This window comes from Lagenorhynchus albirostris, chromosome 3 (assembly GCF_949774975.1).
Source record: "Lagenorhynchus albirostris chromosome 3, mLagAlb1.1, whole genome shotgun sequence".
Lineage (NCBI taxonomy): Eukaryota > Metazoa > Chordata > Mammalia > Artiodactyla > Delphinidae > Lagenorhynchus > Lagenorhynchus albirostris.
Genome location: NC_083097.1, coordinates 33,277,047 through 33,296,797, shown reverse-complemented (window position 1 = coordinate 33,296,797; position 19,751 = coordinate 33,277,047). Strand labels below are relative to the sequence as shown.

General features: G+C 37.9%; 1 pseudogene; it reads right to left on the bottom strand.

The window, feature by feature from the left end:
* Window positions 1-2,290: 2,290 nt before the first annotated feature.
* LOC132518290 (uncharacterized) overlaps window positions 2,291-19,751 on the bottom strand; it is a 41,566-nt pseudogene continuing 24,105 nt past the window's right edge.

The window sequence follows — 19,751 nt, the reverse complement described above, 5'->3', positions numbered from 1 at the left end:
CTGAAACTAGACTCCAGCTGAGACCTCATCACTGTTTAAATGTGGAGAGGAGCTACTGGAGAGCAGGGGTTGGGGGGGGGAGTGAACAGATGTTAGAGACCTCACTTAGAATGGGGTGGTTCTGAAACCAATGTGGCAAAGATCTGCTGAGAAAAAGTGAAAGGATTGCTCCTTGCCCATTCTTCTTCTATCTCAACCCTTCCTGATTCTGTTGCAGTGAGCCAGTTTTCAAATTGATTCTAGCAGAGCCTGCTGCATCAGTGATATGGGGCACTGTCCACAGAGTTACTGAAATTGCTCCTTGCACCGTTAAACTTCTGATTATTTTTCCTGTACTCAAGGTCAGTGATAGAGCTAAAATACTGTTTTTTCTCTTCCTTTCACTTTTATCTAAAATTCGGTAAGAAGAATTGAAAGAAGGAGTCACCAACAGCAGTAGGAAGACAAGGGACACCTGTTTTCTTCCTATTCTTTCTTTTAAGGTCCTCACTTCCTATTCACAGGCAGACTAGGTCCCTGTGTTTTAGTCTAGTGCTATTTATATGCTTTATTTTTTAAAGCAATAACTTCCAGAACCGTGGGAAGGAAGTACAGGTAAACAAGCTTTAAGCGACTAGGTGAAATTCACATAATTTGGCACAGCTTTAGGAACAGCCTGTTTCCTGACTCCCCACATACGTACTCAACTCTAGACCCTAAAAGAGAGTGGGTAAATATTTTTAGCATTTAGTAGAACCTAAACAGAAAAAAGGACATTCAGTATGACAGAGTAATCTATCAGTTGAAAATGAATCAAAGTCATACGATCATCTTCACTTGAAACACCCAGAAATACTTCATATAATACAACAATCATTCATTAAAATGCATGGCTGGGGCTTCCCTGATGGCTCAGTGGTTAAGAATCTGCCTGCCAATGCAGGGGACATGGGTTCAAGCTCTCATCCAGGAAGATCCCACATGCCGCAGAGCAGCTGGGCCCGTGAGCCATGGCCGCTGAGCCTGCGCGTCCAGAGCCTGTGCTCTGCAACAGGAGAGGCCACAACAGTGAGAGGCCTGCGTACCACAAAAAAAAAAAAAAAAAAAAAAAAAGAAAGAAGCATACCTATGACACAAGGACAAAGAAATATTGAGAATTAAAGAATGCAATATATATATATATATGTGTGTGTGTGTGTGTGTGTGTGTCAGGCAAGTATTAAATAAAACAAGAGTCAGTTATAAATCTATAATATTTTCAGACAAAATAACTCTAAGGCAAAAGTATTGTTAGGGATTAAAGTGGTTACTTCATAATGATGAAATACATATTTCAACAGAAAAATAAAACAATTCTAAACTTACAGGCATCCAATAACATAGAATTAAAATATATAAAACAAAAATCAACAAAATTGCAAGGAAAAAAAGACAAGATTTTCAGAAATGTCTCACAGATCTGATAACACCATGTAACAAAATTTAGAGAACATTTGAAGATTTGGAACATCTGATTTTTATAAATAATATAATATACTAAGCCTTAGATACAAAAAAACAGACAAAGTATGAGAGAGGAAAATTTATAGATCAGTCTCATTCATGAACATAGATTTAAAAATCCTGAACAAAATATTAGTAAATCAAATATAGGAATGTGTATGTTATATATTATGTACATGTATATATATGTTAACAGATACATATATTATATATAAATATAAAATAATAAATATATACTTAAACAAATGCATCTTGACCAAGTTAGATTTATCCACAAGTACTAAAATGATTTAATATAATTAACACAATAGTAGATCAAAGGGAAAAAGAAGCTTATGATCATTTCAGTACATGCAGGAGAAAAAAGTGTTATCCTTCAATAACCATTTCTGAGAAAAGAAAACTCATGGCAGACTAAAAGGAGAAGTCTTATCCATGAAAGGGATAAGATTTATCCATTAAAGGGAACCTATTAAAAATCTACTACAAACATTATTATCCCTGGTGACACATTAGAAGCATTCCCCTGAAAATTAGGAATAAGGTAACAGTGTTTGACAATAATATATGATTTCATCTATGTACTATAGGTTTTAGCTTGTGCCCAAGGAAGGAAAAGAAATAAGATGCATAAGGACTGAAAAGAAACAAAACAGTAATTTGCATAACATATGGTTGTCCAGATAAAAAAACTCAAGAGTATCTTTAAAAATATAATTGCTGGATTGATACGAGAAAATCATTTCCATGACTATATACCAACAATGTGCACTTATAAAATAACTGGTTTGAATTGATCATTTTCACTTCATGGAGCTGTAGCGAAGCAACCCTTACTGCAGATCAAGGGAATTCTTTTTACTACCTGAACGCAAAAGCAGGTTCTGTTAATAGGGAAGTGGACTAGTCATTGTATTGGGCAAACAAGAGACAGTGTCTCCTTTACTTTTCAGAAATTATCTGTGTAGATGACCAAGTTTTTTGTGTTCTTTGTGTGCTTGAAAAAGATGCTTAATCTCTAATTGTTGGTTGCAGATACTCTATGCACTCATAGAATGAACCATATATGTCCATTCTATCAAATTTCTAAATTGTCGTGTTCAATCTCATGCAATGTTAACTTTTTGAGTGTTTGATCTATTCAGTTTCTAAGAGTTAGTGCTTCTAATGCTAAAATATACCAGTAGGTTTGTGGTTTCTCAGTTAAGACTGTCTGCATTTACTATGTACTGTGTTACTGATATACTTGGATATATTCCTACCATCATTTTTCTCCATTATGATCATCCTTTTTTTGTTGCTTTATCCCTTTTTACTTTTTTGTTTCTGTTTTATCCTTCACATTTTGGGAACTTGCACAGTCTACTACTTCATGATTCTCTTAAATTTTTAGTATATATAGTTAACCAAAGTTTGAAGTTAATTAGTATCTTTACCCTTTTCCAAAATAATACAAAGATGTTAGATGATAAACCCCATCTACTCTCCTATAGTCTATGTCATACTTATCTAGTACTTTATTTCCAACTTGTTTTTTTTAACCCTCTTCTTACAAATTAATAATTTTTACCATCAGTTTTAATTAAGACCTACTTATTTTGTTTTTCAAATTCTAATTTTATTTCCTCACTGTTGCTTCTTGTAGATTATTTCTTTATTAGAGGTTCTATTTCCTTTTTTGCAGAAGTGTTCTTCCACTAATTCTTTTAGCCAGAGTCTGAAAGAGTAAGCTAGTTTTCTCCCCTTGTATCAGATGTTTCTGTTTTTCAACTTTTGACTGATTGTTTAGCTGGGAATAGAGTTTGAGATTGGCAGTTATTTTTCTCTTAGCACACTTTAGTAGTTATCTCTTTGACCTCTTGTTCATGTGAAATCTCTTGTACATCTAAATGTTGTTTCTCTTTTCTTTTTGTTTCCTTTAAGATTTCCTTTACTACAGTTTCTTTTAGTATTTGATATTTTACACATATTTATTTATACTTATTTTATTAATCCTGTTTCTTTTATATGAAAATTTATCAGCCATGATCTCTTTGAATATTTTTCCTTCACCATTATCTATATGCTTCCTTATGAAACTTGAGCTTGAGTTTCTCTTTCTCTTGTTCCTGTTTCTTTTTTATTTTTATTTTTTTTGCGGTACGCGGGCCTCTCACTGTTGTGGCCTCTCCCTTTGCAGAGCACAGGCTCCGGACGCACAGGCTCAGCAGTCATGGCTCACGGGCCCAGCCGCTCTGCGGCATGTGGGATCTTCCTGGACCGGGTCACGAACCCGTGTCCCCTGCATCGGCAGGCGGACTTTCAACCACGGCGCCCCCAGGGAAGCCCTTGTTCCTGTTTCTTAATCTCTCATGTTTTACATCTTGTTATCTTCTGCTGCTATATTTTTGATGATTTTCTTACACGAATCTTCTAGTTTGCTATTTCTGTCTTCAGCTGGAAGTCTGCTGTTTTACCTGTCCTAAGTTAAACTTTTGTGTGTGTGTGATACACATTATTCACAGAGCATAGTGTGTCAACCATATATAGCAATAATATAAAATGCATGTACTCTCTACTTAGGTAACAGAATATTACTAATACCTTAGATTCATGTGTGTCCCTCGCCAATCATCTACCAACCATCAGGTAACTGTTATTCTGACTTTTTGTTAAGTATTTGTATTAGTTCCAGAGAAGCAGAATTAATAGAATGTATATGTGTAAATATAGATAGAAGAATTGGCTTATGTGATTATGGAGGCCGACAAGTCCAAAATCTGTAGCATAGACCAGCAGACCAGAGACCCAAAGAATAACCTGTGTTGCAGTTCAAGTCTGAATGCTGTCAGGATGGAAACCCAAGGAAGAGTTGCTGTTTAAATCCAAAGTGAGTCTGCTAGCAGAATTCCTTCTTGCTCAGCAGAGGTCAGTCTTTTGTTTTATTTAGGCTTTCAACAGATTAAATGAGGCTTAACCATGTTATTGAGGGTATTCTGCTTCATTCAAAGTCTCTTTAAAGTTCTGATTTAAAAGTTACTCATCCAAAAATATTCTCATGGAAACATTCAGAATAATGTTTGATTAAATATCTGGGCACTGTGGCCCAATGACGTTGACACATAAAACTATGCATCACACATCTACCCCTTGTCAACTTGGCATCCATACACGTCTCCTTAAACTATACTTAATCTCCAAATAAAGACAATAACAAGTTTATAATTACACCTAACATGATACAACCATTTTGTATACAACTGAAAATGCACTAACACTTTCCCCATAAGAGGATACAAAATTCCTGTGTGACATTTACCCTTTCCCTTCACACCCTGTAACTTAAATACTATGATGTAAAGTTTACAATACTAAATGACATGATATAAAGTCAATATATTTTATGTTACATGATAAAGGAATAAAAGATAGAGGAAAACAAAGATATTTTAGACATATACACACAGATACAAAAATATTTATAACAAAATAAGGAAGTAGCTGGTATTTAGAACTACCTTCTTTCACTACCCAATCCATATTCCCATTCCCCTCAGTAAACACCTCAGTGGGTCATGGATCTTAACGTGGTGGGATGACCTCAACCTTCATTCCTAAAGGATCTGTCTGGATTAGGATGTCGTATTTTTCCATTGACTTTAATCACAGTATCTCCTGTATTCCAGACATACTCTTCCTTATCTGCACTGTACGGTATCAATCCAAGTTTTCCTTGGTAATCAGGATTAACCATTTCAGCCAGCACAGTAATTCTCTTCTTTGCCTGTTGATTTAGGGATGAGGAATCCAAAGTGGCTGCTTGGGAGTCTTAACTTCCAGTTTAATGGAATCATTGTGTTTTCCTGGTGGGAGCATTCATCCTTTGGAAGTAAGATCTCTAGTCCAGCAGAACATAAAGTTGTGGGGGACAGGTAGCAAAAACTTTGTCATTGGGTCACTAGAGGTATTAGTGAGTGATACCCCTCCCATTTCCACCCCTTGATTCCTGGACCCATGAATTCTTGCTGTGGGAGAAACAGAGCCATATACTGGATGCTGATGCAGAACATATATGATTTCGTGGAGGACCTTGCCACAGCTCTGAAAGGAACTCTCACCTAGCTGTCACTGTAACTAAGTCTTCAAAAGGCTGTTGCAGTACTGCATAGCAATCAGAGAAGAAAAAGAAAGAAAAGGAATCCAAATTGGAAAGGAAGAAGTAAAATTGTTGCTGTTTGCAGATGACATGATACTATACACAGAAAATCCTAAAGACACCAACAGAAAACTACTAGAGCTCATCAATGAATTTGGTAAAGTTGTAGGATACAAAATTAATATACAGAAATCTGTTGCATTTCTATACACTAACAATGAACTATCAGAAAGAAAAATTAAGGAAACAGTCCCATTTATCATCACATAAAAAAGAATAAAATTCCTAAGAATAAACCTACCTAAGGTGGTAAACGACCTACACTTGGAAAACTATAAGACACTGATGAAAGAAATTGACACAAACAGATGGAAAAATATATGGTGTGTTTGCATTGGAAGAATTAATATTGTTAAAATTATCATACCACCCAAGGCAATCTACAGATTCAATGTAATCCTTATCAAAATACCAATGGCATTTTTCACAGTACAAATAATTTTAAAATTTGCTTGACAAAAGACCCTGAATAGCCAAAACAATCTTGAGAAAGAACAGAGCTGGAGTAGTCATGCTCCATGACTTCAGACTATACTACAAAACTACAGTAATTAAAACAGTATATTACTGGTACAAAAACAGACACATAGATCAGTGGAACGGAATAGAGAGTCCAGAAATGAATCCACACGTCTGGTCAATTAATCTATGACAAAGGAGGTAAAAATATACAATGGAGGAAAGACAGTCTCTTCAATAAGTAGTGCTAGGAAAACTGGACAGCTACATGTAAAAAAATGAAATTACAACATTCTCTAACACCATATACAAAAATAAACTCAAAATGGATTAAAGACCTAAACGTAAGACTGCATACTATAAAACTCCTAGAGGAAAACATAGGCAGAACACACTTTGACATAAATTGCAGCAATGTTGTTTTGGATCTGCTTCCTAAAGCAAAGAAAATAAAAGCAAAAGTAAATAAATGGGACCTAATTAAACTTGAAAGCTTTTGTACAGCAAAGGAAACCATTGACAAAATGAAAAGGCAACCTAATGAATGAGAGAAGATATTTGCAAGTGGTATGGCTGATAAGGGGTTAATACTCAACATATATAAACAGCTCATGTAACTCAACATCAAAATAATAAACAACCGGATTAAAAAATGGGCAGAAGAACTGAATAGACATTTTTCCAAAGATGAACTGCACATGGCCAACAGGCACATGAAAAGATGCTCAACATCGCTAAACATCAGGGAAATGCAAGTCAAAACCACAATGAGATATCACCTCACATCTGTCAGAATGGCTATCATCAAAGAGAATACAAATAACAAAAGTTGGTGAGGATGAGGAGAAAAGGGAATACTGATGGTGGGAACGTAAATTGGTGCAGCCACTGTGGAAAACAGTATGGAGGTTTCTCAAAAAACTAAAAATCGAACTACCATATGACCCAGCAGTTCCATTCCTGGGCATATATCCAGAAACACCAAAAACACTAATTCGAAAAGACACATGCACACCAATGTTCAAAGCAGCATTATTTACAATAGCCAAGCCATGGAAGCAACCTAAGTGTCCATCAACAGATGAATGGATAAGGAAGATGTGGTATGTATATACATATATACATAACAATGGGATACTACTCAGCCTTAAAAAAGAATGAAATTTTGCCGTTTACAGCAACATGGATGGACTCGGAGGGCATTATGCTTAGTGAAACAAATCAGACAGAGAAGGACAAATACTGTATGGTATCACTTATATGTGGAATCTAAAAAATAGAACAAACTAGTGACTCACAGATATAGGGAACAAGCTAGTTGTTACCAGCGGGGAGAGGGTAGTAGAGAGGGGGAAATATAGAGGTTGGGGAAAAAAAGGGTTGTTACAGGATTATATGAGATCATGTGTGTGAAACTATTGAAAATTGTAAAGCACTATAGAATGTAAAGAATCTTTCATTCAATTAAAAATAAAGGCCATTCCTCTATTCTGTCAAACCAGCTGATGAAGGATGGTGGGGAAAATGGTAAGTCTAGTGAATTCCATGAGGCTAGGCCCATTGCTGCATTTCATTTGCTATGAAGTGAGTTCTTAGAAGAATTGCTGTGTGGAATACCATGACAGTGGATAAGGCATTCTTTAAGTCCATGGATGGTAGTTTTGGCAAAAACATTACATGAAGGGAAGTTAAGTCCACATCCAGAGTGTCTGTTTTAGTAAGAACAAAATGCTGTCTCTTCCATAATGGAAGTGGCTTAATGTAATTAATCTGCCACCAGGTAGCTTGCTGATAACACCAGGGAATGGCGACATATCAGGGACTTAGTGTTGATTTCTGCTGCTGGCTGATTGAGTACTCAGTAGTAGCTGTGGTCAGGCCTCCTTTGGAAAGCATAAACCCACGTTGCTGAGTCCACGCATAACGTCTATTTCTGCCACCACGGACAGTACATCCATGAGCCCACTGGTGATGATAGTGGTGGCTAAAGAGACTAATTGATATCTACAGAACAGACCATCCTATCCACTTTGACTATTAAAATACTCTTCTGCTAAGGTCACCTTTTGGTGAGTATTAACATGGGACACAAATATGTTTAGGTTCTTTTTGCCCATTCATAGAGGTTTATCTTCAGACCTCTTTCTCAGATTTCCTTGTCATCAATTTTCCAGTCAGGTTCCATCCAAGTGCCTGACTATCCAGCCAAATCATTGGCCACAGCTCATGAACTGGTATATAAGCACACATCTTGCCATTTCTCCTTCCAAGCCAAATGAATGACCAGGAACACTGCCTGCTGGGAGGATTTCCCTTCACCACTGTCCCTCAGGGATGTCCTAGAGAAAGGATGTAGTGCTGCAGCTGTCCATTTTTCAGTGGTGCCTGTATATTGGAGAGAGTAATCTGTAAACCAGGTCCCAATTTTCTTTTTCTCTGTCAGTTGATTGTAGCGAACTCCCAGTGAGGAAGTATGTGCAGCCTGGTGACACAAGGTAGTGCAGCAGGAGTAGGGACCACGGCATTTGGGCCACTTCATGTAATTTACTTGTGCCTCCAGGGCCTGCTTGGGCTTGACCTCATATATGCCACTTCCATTTGATGATGGAGTGCTGCTGTGCACGCCCAACTTCATGGCTTGGCGAGTCAGATAATACCTAGTACGTGATAGACAGACAGCTCAGGTCACATGGTAACTTCTTGGCCCATGGTTAAGTGTTCAGGCTCAACTGAACCCTAGTAGCAGGCCAAGAGCTGTTTCTTAAAAGAAGAGTGGTTATCCCAGAGGATGGCAGGGCTTTGCTCCAAAATCCTAAGGATCTGTTATGAGGTTCACCTGTTAGAGGCCTGCCACAGGCTCCAACCAATATCCTTATCTGCCAGTGACACTTCAATCACCATTGGATTTGCTGGATCATATGGTCCAAGTGGCAGAGCAGCTTGCATAGCAATATGGGTCTGTTGTAGAGCCTTCTGTTGTTCTGGGCCCTGTTCAAAACTAGCAACTTATGAGTCACTTAGTAAGTGGGCCAGAGTAGCACACCCAGATGAGGAACGTATTGCCTCCGAAATCCAGAGACGTACTAGGCATTGTATCTCTCTCTCTTGTTATAAGAAGGGTCAGATGAAACAACTTACCCTTCACCTTAGAAGGGTTATCTCAACATGCACTATACCATTGGCCCCTAGAAATTTCACTGAGCTAGAAGGACCTTGAATTTTTATCACGTTTATTTCTCATCCTCTATCATGCAAATTTCTTACCAATAAGTCTAGAGTAGTTGCTACTTCTTGCTCACTAGGTCCAATCAGCATAATGTCATCAGTGTAATGATCAGTGTGAGACTTGTGGAAAGGAAAGACAATCAAGATCTCTTTGAACAAAGTTATGACATAGGGCTGAAAAGTTGATATACCCCTGAGGTAGGGCAGTGAAGGTAAATCGCTGGCCTTTCCAGCTGAAAGCAAACTGCTCCTGGTGGTCTTTATTAGCAGAAATTGAGAAGAAAGCATTTGCCGTTTTATTAGCTGCCTAAGAGGTACCAAGGGATGTGCTAATTTCCCCAAGTGATGAAACCACTCCTGGTACCATGACTGAAACTGGAGTTGCCATCTTGTTAGGCTTACAGTTATCTACTGTCATTCTCCAAGATCCAACTCTCATCTGCACAGGGCACAAAGGTGAGTGAAATGGAGATGTGGTGAGAATCACCACCCCTGGATCTTTCAACTTTCTGATGGTGGCGCTAATCTTTACACCCCTTCAGGAGCATGGTATTGCTTTTAGTTTACTTTCTTTCCAGGTAGAGGCAGTTCTAGTAGCTTGCACTTGGCCTTTCCCACCAGGATAGCTCTCACTCTACAGGATGTAGGAATTTTTCCAGTTGCTAGGTATGTTTATTCTAATTATGCATTCCAGAACTGGGCAAATAACCAGAGGATGGGTTTGGGGACTCACTGAGTCCACTGTGAGATGGACTTAAGCTAAAACTCCATTGATCACCTGCCCTTCATAAGCCCCTACTCTGACAAGTGGACCACAGTGATGTTTTGGGTCTCCTGGAATTAGTGTAGTTCAGAGACAGTGTCTAGTAGTTCCCCAAAGGTCTTATTATTTGCTTTTCCCCAGTGCACAGTCACTCTGGTAAAAGGCCATAGGTCCCTTTAGGAAAAGTTGGGAGAAAGATTAACAGTATACATTTTTGGAAGTGTACCAGGATCCTTCCTCAAAGGGAACCAGCCCCTGCTTCACTGAAGGGGTCCGAGGCTGTAAACTGGCTCAAGTCCTGTTTGGATCTTAGGAAGCATAGAGCACCTGGCAGGGCTATGCTGTGGCCCAGGTACTAAACTTTTAATAGGGATATTATCAGAGGGAGTAGGATGTTTTGAATTTCTGCTTCTAAATCCACCATTGCTTACCTTGACTGCTCAACAGTAAATAAAAAGAGTAATTTCGAGAGATGAAATGGCTATCCCCAGCTGACCCAACACCTGGGCATGGAGAGGAGAGAAGGCATTTTATTAGAATATGGTTAAGACAAGTCAAGTAGAATTAAGAAATGAAGACAAGCTCACCCAAGCATCCTCCTTCAGGTTAAAAAGATAGTATGACGGCAATAGGTATCTGCCTCTTGAATCCTTCTGTTCCAGTACAAACTGGTGCATTTACCTATTTTTTGTTCAGCTGTCATTCTCAGGTCATCATGTTCTGTTCTTCTTTGGATCCTCATCACTCCTCCTTTTTTGGATTTCCTGTTCCTACTCCTTGTGTGCCATTAGTATTAGTTTCCTGTGGCAGCTCCAACAAATCACCATAGCCTTGGTAGCTTAAAACAAAAGAAATGTATTCTCTTACAGTTCTGGAGGCCAGAGCCCTGAGTTAGTTTCACTGAACTGAAGTCAAGATGTTGACAGGACCATGTTCTCTGTAGAGGCTCCAGGGGAGAATCTGTTCCTTACTTTTCCAGCTTCTGGTGGCTGCCAGCCTTCCTTGGCTTGTGGACATATCAGTCCAATATTCAAATCTTCAAATCTCCCAGCTCAGTGGTCTTCTCCTCCATGTGTCTCTGCATTTCCTTTTCCTCTATGTCAAATTACCATCTCCCTCCCTCTTATAAGGATACATATGATTGTATTTGGCGTTTACCTGGGCAATCCAGGATAAAGCATATCAAGATTGTTAATCACATCTGCAAAAATGTTTTTTCCCAAATAGGTAATATTTTTAGGTTCCAGGGGTTAGGAAGTGAATATTCTTTTGTGAGGAGGGGCATTTTTTCATCCTACCACAGGATGTCTTCTTCTTTCTTCATTCTCTCTCTCCCTGTCTCTGTCTGTTTCTCTTTTTGTTGGATACATCTTCTAATAGCTTCAGAGAGTGAATGCATGGGAAAAATTATTTGAGACCCTACAATTTTTATTCTACCCTCATATTTGATTGTGCCTTTGTATGTAGAATGTTAGAATAGAAAACATAGCTCAGGAAATACATACAGCAGTCTCTTTTCTTATCGCTCTTCAATTCCATTTCAGAAGAGGTTGAGCATTTAAGGTATTAATTTATAAATCATCCTGAGCGTCCTGCAATAGTATGATTTTTTTTTGGGAAACAAGTCCTTTAACTTGTGCTTGCATTCATTTAAAGCCTGTTGGAAATTTTTAATCAAAGTATTCAATGAATGAAGCACAAAAACTTGGTTTGAAATTGTTTAGTCGATTGCAAGGCAGTGGCCTTTATTCTGTAAAACCAAGTGAGCTGTTGAACAAAGTAAATGATGAGAGCTCAAATGCTGTTTTAATTTTTTAAAACTATAATTTTGATTTGGATTGTCTTGATTTATAGGAAGACTCTTTTGATGGAGTTCCTAGTTAATTTGATAATTTATTTATTTTTTTACCAGAATGGGATATATTGAGAAGGACTTCAATTTTCTAGCATTTAAATTTCAGTCAGTTATGGAGAGAATTTAGATGATGAATTTTATTATGTAAAAATATTTGCCAAGTAAGGTGCTTTGAATGAAAATATTTGGTCTGAAATAATCATATGATGCAATAGGGAAAAATTAATATTACTCTGAAGTTACCAGGTACTTCAGCATCTGTAGGGAAAGTAGTTTTTCAATTAAAAATATGGCCTACAGGGCTTCCCTGGTGGCGAAGTGGTTGGGGGTCCGCCTGCCAATGCAGGGGATGCGGGTTCGTGCCCCGGTCCAAGAGGATCCCGCATGCCACGGAGCGTCTGGGCCTGTGGGCCACGGCCGCTGGGCCTGTGCTCCGCAGCGGGAGAGGCCACAACAGTGAGAGGCCCGTGTACCGCAAAAAAAAAAAAAAAAAAAATGTCCTACAGAGAAAAATCAACAAAAGGTGTCACCATTTTCCAATTTATTAACCCTTAAATGTAGAGTAATGAGGTCAATTTTATGAAAACAAAACTACATGACCATAACAAAAAAAACCACATTCTTTATAGAAATACAAATGACACACTATTGGAGACAGAGATGCGTAAGAAAATGGCTAATGTAAATGAATATGTACCAAAAATAATCATTCTGCTTATTATTTTATTTTCAGAAAATTGATATGAAGAAGTTAATTTGCTTTCAATTTAATAAACACGTTACTTTTCTTAGAAGCAATTTTATTTTTGAAGCTAGTTTTTGAATAGAACTGTCAATGAAATAAACCAATTTTTCAGTAAAGAAATTTATAAAAATTACCTAATTTTAAAGTGTCCTTGATAGTATGATAGATAGATTATATGGTCACTTTACTCACATTGTATGTGACCTATTTTTTTATATTTAGACGTTTGTAGAACCTTTTTATTTCTTTGTCTCCTGTGTTCAAAATTGTTGCAGTGATGTATGTTGGTGAGACTCTTGGGCCCCTTTCAATCTGGAAACTTATTCATTTTAGAGCAGTACTTTTTGCAGTAGTTCATTAAAGATTTCATTTCTTCAATTTTCATGTTTTCTCTCTTTCTGTATTTTGTATTCCTTGATCTTAGACGTATGGGATGATTTTCTAATTTTCTTATATTTTCTGTTTTCTTCTCTTTTCATTCTACTTCTGGAAGATTTCCTTAACTTTATCTTCCAACTATATCATTGAGTGTTTCATCTTCACTGTAATTAAAAAAAAATTTCCAAAAGCTCTCTTCTTGGCACGTGAAAAGATACTCAACAATGATAATCATAAAAGAAATGCAAGTCAAAACCACAATGAGATAATGACTTCATACCTGTCAGAATGGCTATCATCAAAAAGACTACAAATAACAAATGTTGGCAAGGATGTGGAGAAAAGGGAACCTGTGTACACTGTTGGTGGAAATGTAAATTGGTGCAGCCATTATGGAAAACAGTATGGGGGTCCCTCAGAAAACTAAAAATGGAACTACCATATGATCCAGCAATTCCACTACTGGGTATATATCTGAAGAAAATGAAAACACTAATTTGAAAAGGTACATGCACATCAGTGTTCATAGTTCATCGTTATTTACAATAGCCAAAATATGGAAGTAATCTAAGTGTCCATCAATAGACAAATGGATAAAGAAAATGTGTTGTGTAGATATACAATGAAATATTACTCAGCCATAAAAAATAACGAAATAATGCCATTTGCAGCAACATGGATGAAACTAGAGATTATCATACTAAGTGAAGTAAGTCAGAAAGAGAAAGACAAATAGCATATGATATCACTTATATGTGGAATCTAAAAAAAATAGATACAAATGAACTTATTTCTAAAATAGAAAGAGACTCACAGACCTAGAAAAAAAATTTATGGTTATCAAAGGGGAAAGAGAGGTGGAGGGGAGGGATAAATTGGGAGTTTGGGATTAAGATATACATACTCCTATATAGATAACCAACAAGGACCTACTGTGTAGCACAGGGAACTATACTCAATATTTTGTAATAACCTATAAGGGAATCTGAAGAAGAATATATGTATAACTGAATCACTGTGCTGCATACCTGAAGTTAACATGATATTGTAAATCAACTATACTTCAATAAAAAAGATTTGGTGTATATGTACAAAGGAATATTACTAAGTCATAAAAAAGAATGAATGTTCTGCCATTTACAACAGCATGAATGGACCTGGAGGATATTATGCTTAGTGAAATAAGTCAGACAAAAACAAGTACTGTATGTTATCACTTATATATGGGATCTAAAAAATAAATGAGTGTATATAACAAAACAAAAACAGACTCAGATACGGAGAATAAACCAGTGGTTACCAGTGGGCAGAGGGAAGAGGGGAGGGGCAAGATAGGGCTAAGAGATTAAGAGGTACACACTACCATGTATAACTTAAATAAACTACAAGGATGTATTATAGAGCACAGAGAAATATAGCCATTATTTTGTAATAACTTTAAATGAAGTATAATCTATAAAAATATTGAATTACTATGTTGTATACCTGAAACTAATATTGTAAATCAACTGTACTTCAATAAAAAAATAGAAAAAAAAGACAAAAACTCTCTTTTTTGTTATTTAAATATCTATTTTATTTTTATAACATCTATTCTTTTACATGGATTCCCAAATATTATTCTCTCTCTGGGGATATTAATGTAATGATGGTTTTATTTATTCATTCATTTCTAAAGTTTTCTTCTCCCTTTATAGTGTTGGTCTCTTCCAAAATGATTGTTTTGTGTGTGGCTCTTTTAGTCTCTGTTGATTGACAATTCATGGTTAAGAGCCTGGGATTTAAAAGCTTATTGGAAGATCTGAGTGTGTGAGGGAGGCTTTGAACATCACTGAAGGGCGATCAGGCTCTCTAGGTTTTACCTCAAGGGTGGGTTAGCTACTCAGGAGAAGTCTGTTCTGTTATCCTACTGGGTGGTAAAGGTCTGACTGTGTTTTGGGAGCCAAGCTATTCAGCTTGAAGGAGTCACATGGTCACTTTACTGTGGTCTTCTTGGTACACATCGAATACAGACCCTCAACTCTAACTGGCATATACTTGTCCACACAGTCTTTCTTTACCCTGTCAGAGAAGAAACCTCCAAACTTCTGGGGCAGAGATCATTGTTCCAAAGAGTGGACTAGAAAGGTAAAGGAGAGGGAATCTAGTCTTAATAGAAATTGAACTGTTTCTGAAATAGCTTTTGGCAATTTCTTGATTGAATCACTTCTCCTTCACTCATAGTTCCAGAGTTACTAAGTATTGCTGGTTTCAGAATCTCTTAGGATTCTGTGATGGAATGGATTTGATTATCAGCTTTTCTGACTGCCAGTTTTGTATTCATCTTTCCTGGATCTCCTAAGTCATTTACACTGGTCCTGCTTTCCAGCTTTCAAAATTCTGTCACTGTTGTCTCCCCTGCTGCTCTTTTCATCTTTATGGATTAAACATTTTTTTCCCTATATTTGACAGGAGTGAGTAAAATTATACGCATGTGTTCGATCTCCCAGCATAACCTTTATATAGATGCTTTATGTCCTTCTTCAAGTCTATTTTTTTGTAATGATTTCATCATGGTTTCCATTCCTTATTATTTTCTTTAATCATTTCAAACATGCTGATTTTCTAATTTTTTCACATTGTAGAAATCCTCCAGTTGCTGAAGCGAGACCTTATCAAGGCGAAACTATTTTCCAATGTGGTTTATAATTTTTTAAAAAATTATTTAATTTTTATTTTATTTTTGGCTGCATTGGGTCTTCGTTGCTGCACGTGGGGTTTCTCTAGTTGCGGCGAGCGGGGGCTACTCTTTGTTGCCATGCTGCGGGCTTCTCATTGCGGTGGCTTCTCTTGTTGCAGAGCACGGGCTCTAGAACGCAGGCTCAGTAGTTGTGGCGCACAGGCTTAGTTGCCCTGCGGCACGTGGGATCTTCCTGGACCAGGGCTCCAACCCATGTACCCTGCATTGGCAGGTGGATTCTTAACCACTGCACCACCAGGGAAGCACGGTTTGTAATATTTTAGACTGTGAGCCTTTCTCATCATCCAACACACCTCCTCCTCACCCGCATTCCTGTGGGAGTTGCCTGTCTTTATTCATGGCAGAAATGTTGCTGTAGAATAATTTTGCATTTCCATCTGCATCTCACCTGCTCCAGACTAGTTTATGTTAATTTCTTAGTTTGAGACTTCTTGCATTTCATAAATCATGTAAATTCGGATTCCTCATGTGTGTGTTTTGGAAGCTCTTACTTTCTCATGGTAGGTTATGTGCATCCAGAGAGCTTCCTTACGGCTTGACGAGGCTGGTGGTGCTTCTTGTGCTGAGAGGGCTGTTCTTCCAGGCTCCTGGCTTTATGCGGGGTAGCCAGTTCCAGTCCCTACTTTGTAAGGACTCAGCACCTTGTGTTTTAGATAGACTTTCCCAGAATCAGGCTCTAAGGTGAGGATCCAAATTACAGTAATTTATTAGTAAGTGTTCCCAGAAAAGATAGGGGTTTGGAGAAATAGGACTGGAAAGGGAATTTTGTCTAGCAAGGGCATGGTATCAAGCAAAGTCCCACCCAGGAAACGTGCTCTCAGGTTTGAAGGGCAGATTTGAAGTTTACATCTTAGAGCCCTCCTCATCAGATGGGATGATTTATATGCCAGTCATTGTTAAAGGCTTCCCCCAGAGGGATGTAAATTCCTGGGAGGTTTCTGCTTTACTTGAGCTCTCAAAGGGGTTCTAGCGGCGTGAAGCAACCCCCTGCCAAAAATTACAAGTACTGACTGTTGGAGTGAAAGTGCGCAGGGCAGCTGGGGCACAACGTAGTAAAGAATCCAAAGTAATGTGGGTGGGGAGCATTGCCAGTGCTTGTTGCATCTTTTCTCAGCCCCTGCTCAGGGCTAAACCGCAGCCTTAGCCCATACCTACCCTGCACTCCTCCCTCACAGCGCTGCCCTGGCATGGGGGAGAGCTTTATTTCCCTCTTTGCTGGGACTTGGGCATTTCCTTTCTTTTTTATTAAAAAAAATTAGAACAGGGTGGTGGTTTCCTCACTTTTATGCGCCTGAAGCACTACAGTGTGTCCCCTTCAGTATATTCTGTCATGGTGTAGACCTAAGTCAAGTGTGGATCACCTAAACAAGCAAAACACGATCAATTTCACTGTGTGTAAAGCGATGACATGGATGCAGAAAAGAAATAATTTGGATCCTTTCAGAAATTACATGCTAGATAGTTCTAGAAAGAATTGTGGAGTATAGTGATTTGGCTTTTAGGTAATATGTTTATTCTCTACAGTTTAGCGTAAAGACTGATTGATTTGAAATTAGGTGCTAGTCTTATGAAATTGCAAACTGGGATTTTTTTTTTTTTTTTTTTTGCGCGGTACGCAGGCCTCTCACTGTTGTGGTCTCTCCCGTTGCGGAGCACAGGCTCCGGACGCGCAGGCTCAGCGGCCATGGCTCACGGGCCCAGCCGCTCAGCGGCATGTGGGATCCTCCCAGACAGGTGCACGAACCCGTGTCCCCTGCATCGGCAGGCGGACTCACAACCACTGCGCCACCAGGGAAGCCCCTGGGATTTTTTATTTTTTTGCAAAAATTATCTCCTTGAACTTTACATTTCATTTTATTAGTGACATTTTTAGGACAATAAAAAGATGTTTTACCAAATATAATTTAATGTAAAGAGTATAGTAAAACTTAAGAGTAAAAAGACTATATCTTAGATGATGGTCAATTTACGTTCCCTCCTATGATCTATTCCTTTACTTCCTAAGATGTCACAGCATTCTGAGAGACCTGGGCAAATAATGCACAAATGAAATCTAGAGTCTTATAATTGTAGCGTGGCTCTTCTCTTACAGTGTTTGATCTGATTTGTGAGGATGTGCAGGAAGAAATGCTGTGTGTGTGTGTGTGTGTTTTAAACAGATCTGAATGGATCTTGTGCTCACTGATTATGTCATCTCTGGATGCTTAGGGCTTAAAACAAAGGATGATTTTCTTCTTAGAAGTACTTTATGACAGAAAAACAAAATGAAGAATGAAAAAAGTAAAATGAATGGACAGGCATGTAATGGACATGAACTCTGGAGTCAGATGTGGCAGGCTTCTTGCTTTATAGTTCTAGTTTTGCCACCTTCGTCAAGTTCCGTAACACTTGTTAAGCTTCAGGTGCCTCATCTATAAAATGTGTGTGACAATCATACCCACTTCTTGGAGTGTGATGAGGACCAGATGACATAATGATGAATTGTACCTACCACAATGCCCAGCCCCTGGCTAGAGCTCAACAAATGATAGTGACTATGATTATTACTGCATCATTGGTGTCAGACTAAAAACTAAGGGCCTAGGTAGTGTGCATCTTTCTGTTACGTACTTCAAAATCAGTAACTTTAAATCCACACAGTATTATAATAAGTGTGAATCACGTAGCGTGCCTTCCTTCCTTCATTCTTCGCAATTTTGTGTTAGATTCTAGTTCAGAGTAATATTAAAATATTGCCCTTCCCATCTCAATCATATGTATGATTAAATCAGGAAATACAATCTTTCTTAAATCCCAATGAAAATTCATATAAATTCACAGAAGCCTTTCCAGGTTAAACATCAGTTTCAGCTTGTTGTATGTGAGAAAACATGGCACTTGCATGTGAAAACAAAACTACTTCCTCCCTTTCAAAAAGAGCAAAGGCAAATCGTTTCCTAATTCCAGACACCATGGCACTATGTGAATTTAATCTATTAATTCACTATAAACCTAAGCTAAAGCACATTCTTAGGTTGTCATTAGAAAATGAATCATAGGTTTAAACCAAACAAGCCAACAAACACACAAATATGGCCAGAGGATTTGCATTACAAATAGAATTGATTTTACAAGATAAACTGGTCTAAGGACATGTTCATATCTTAAATCTTGACACATCATGCAAGGGCTGGGTTAATAATACTAGTTGATTTTAATATGTAAAGGTTAACAGTAACAGGCAAGTGCTGTTCTGTCAGCTTAGCTTATTTTTTTTTAACATCTTTATTGGAGTATAATTGCTTTACAATGGTGTGTCAGTTTCAGCTTTATAACAAAGTGAATCAGCTATGCATATACATGTATCTCCATATCTCCTCCCTCTTGTGTCTCCCTCCCACCCTCCCTATCCCACCCCTCTAGGTGATCACAAAGCACCTAGCTGGTCTCCCTCTGCTATGTGGCTGCTTCCCACTAGCTATCTGTTTTACATTTGATATTATTTATAAGTCCATGCCACTCTCTCACTTTCTTCCAGCTTACCCTTCCCCTTCCCCATGTTCTCAAGTCCTTTCTCTACGTCTGCATCTTTATTCCTGTCCTGCCCCTAGGTTCTTCCTATTTTTTTTTTTTTTAGATTCCATATATATGTGTTAGCATATGGTATTTGTTTTTCTCTTTCTGACTTACTTCACTCTGTATGACAGACTCTAGGTCCATCCACCTCACTACAAATAACTCAATTTCATTTCTTTTTATGGCTGAGTAATATTCCATTGTATATATGTGCCACATCTTCTTTATCCATTCCTCTGTCGATGGACACTTAGGTTGCTTCCATGTCCTTGCTATTGTAAACAGTACTGCAATAAACAGTGTGGTACATAACTCTTTGAATTATGGTTTTCTCACGTTATATGCTCAGTAGTG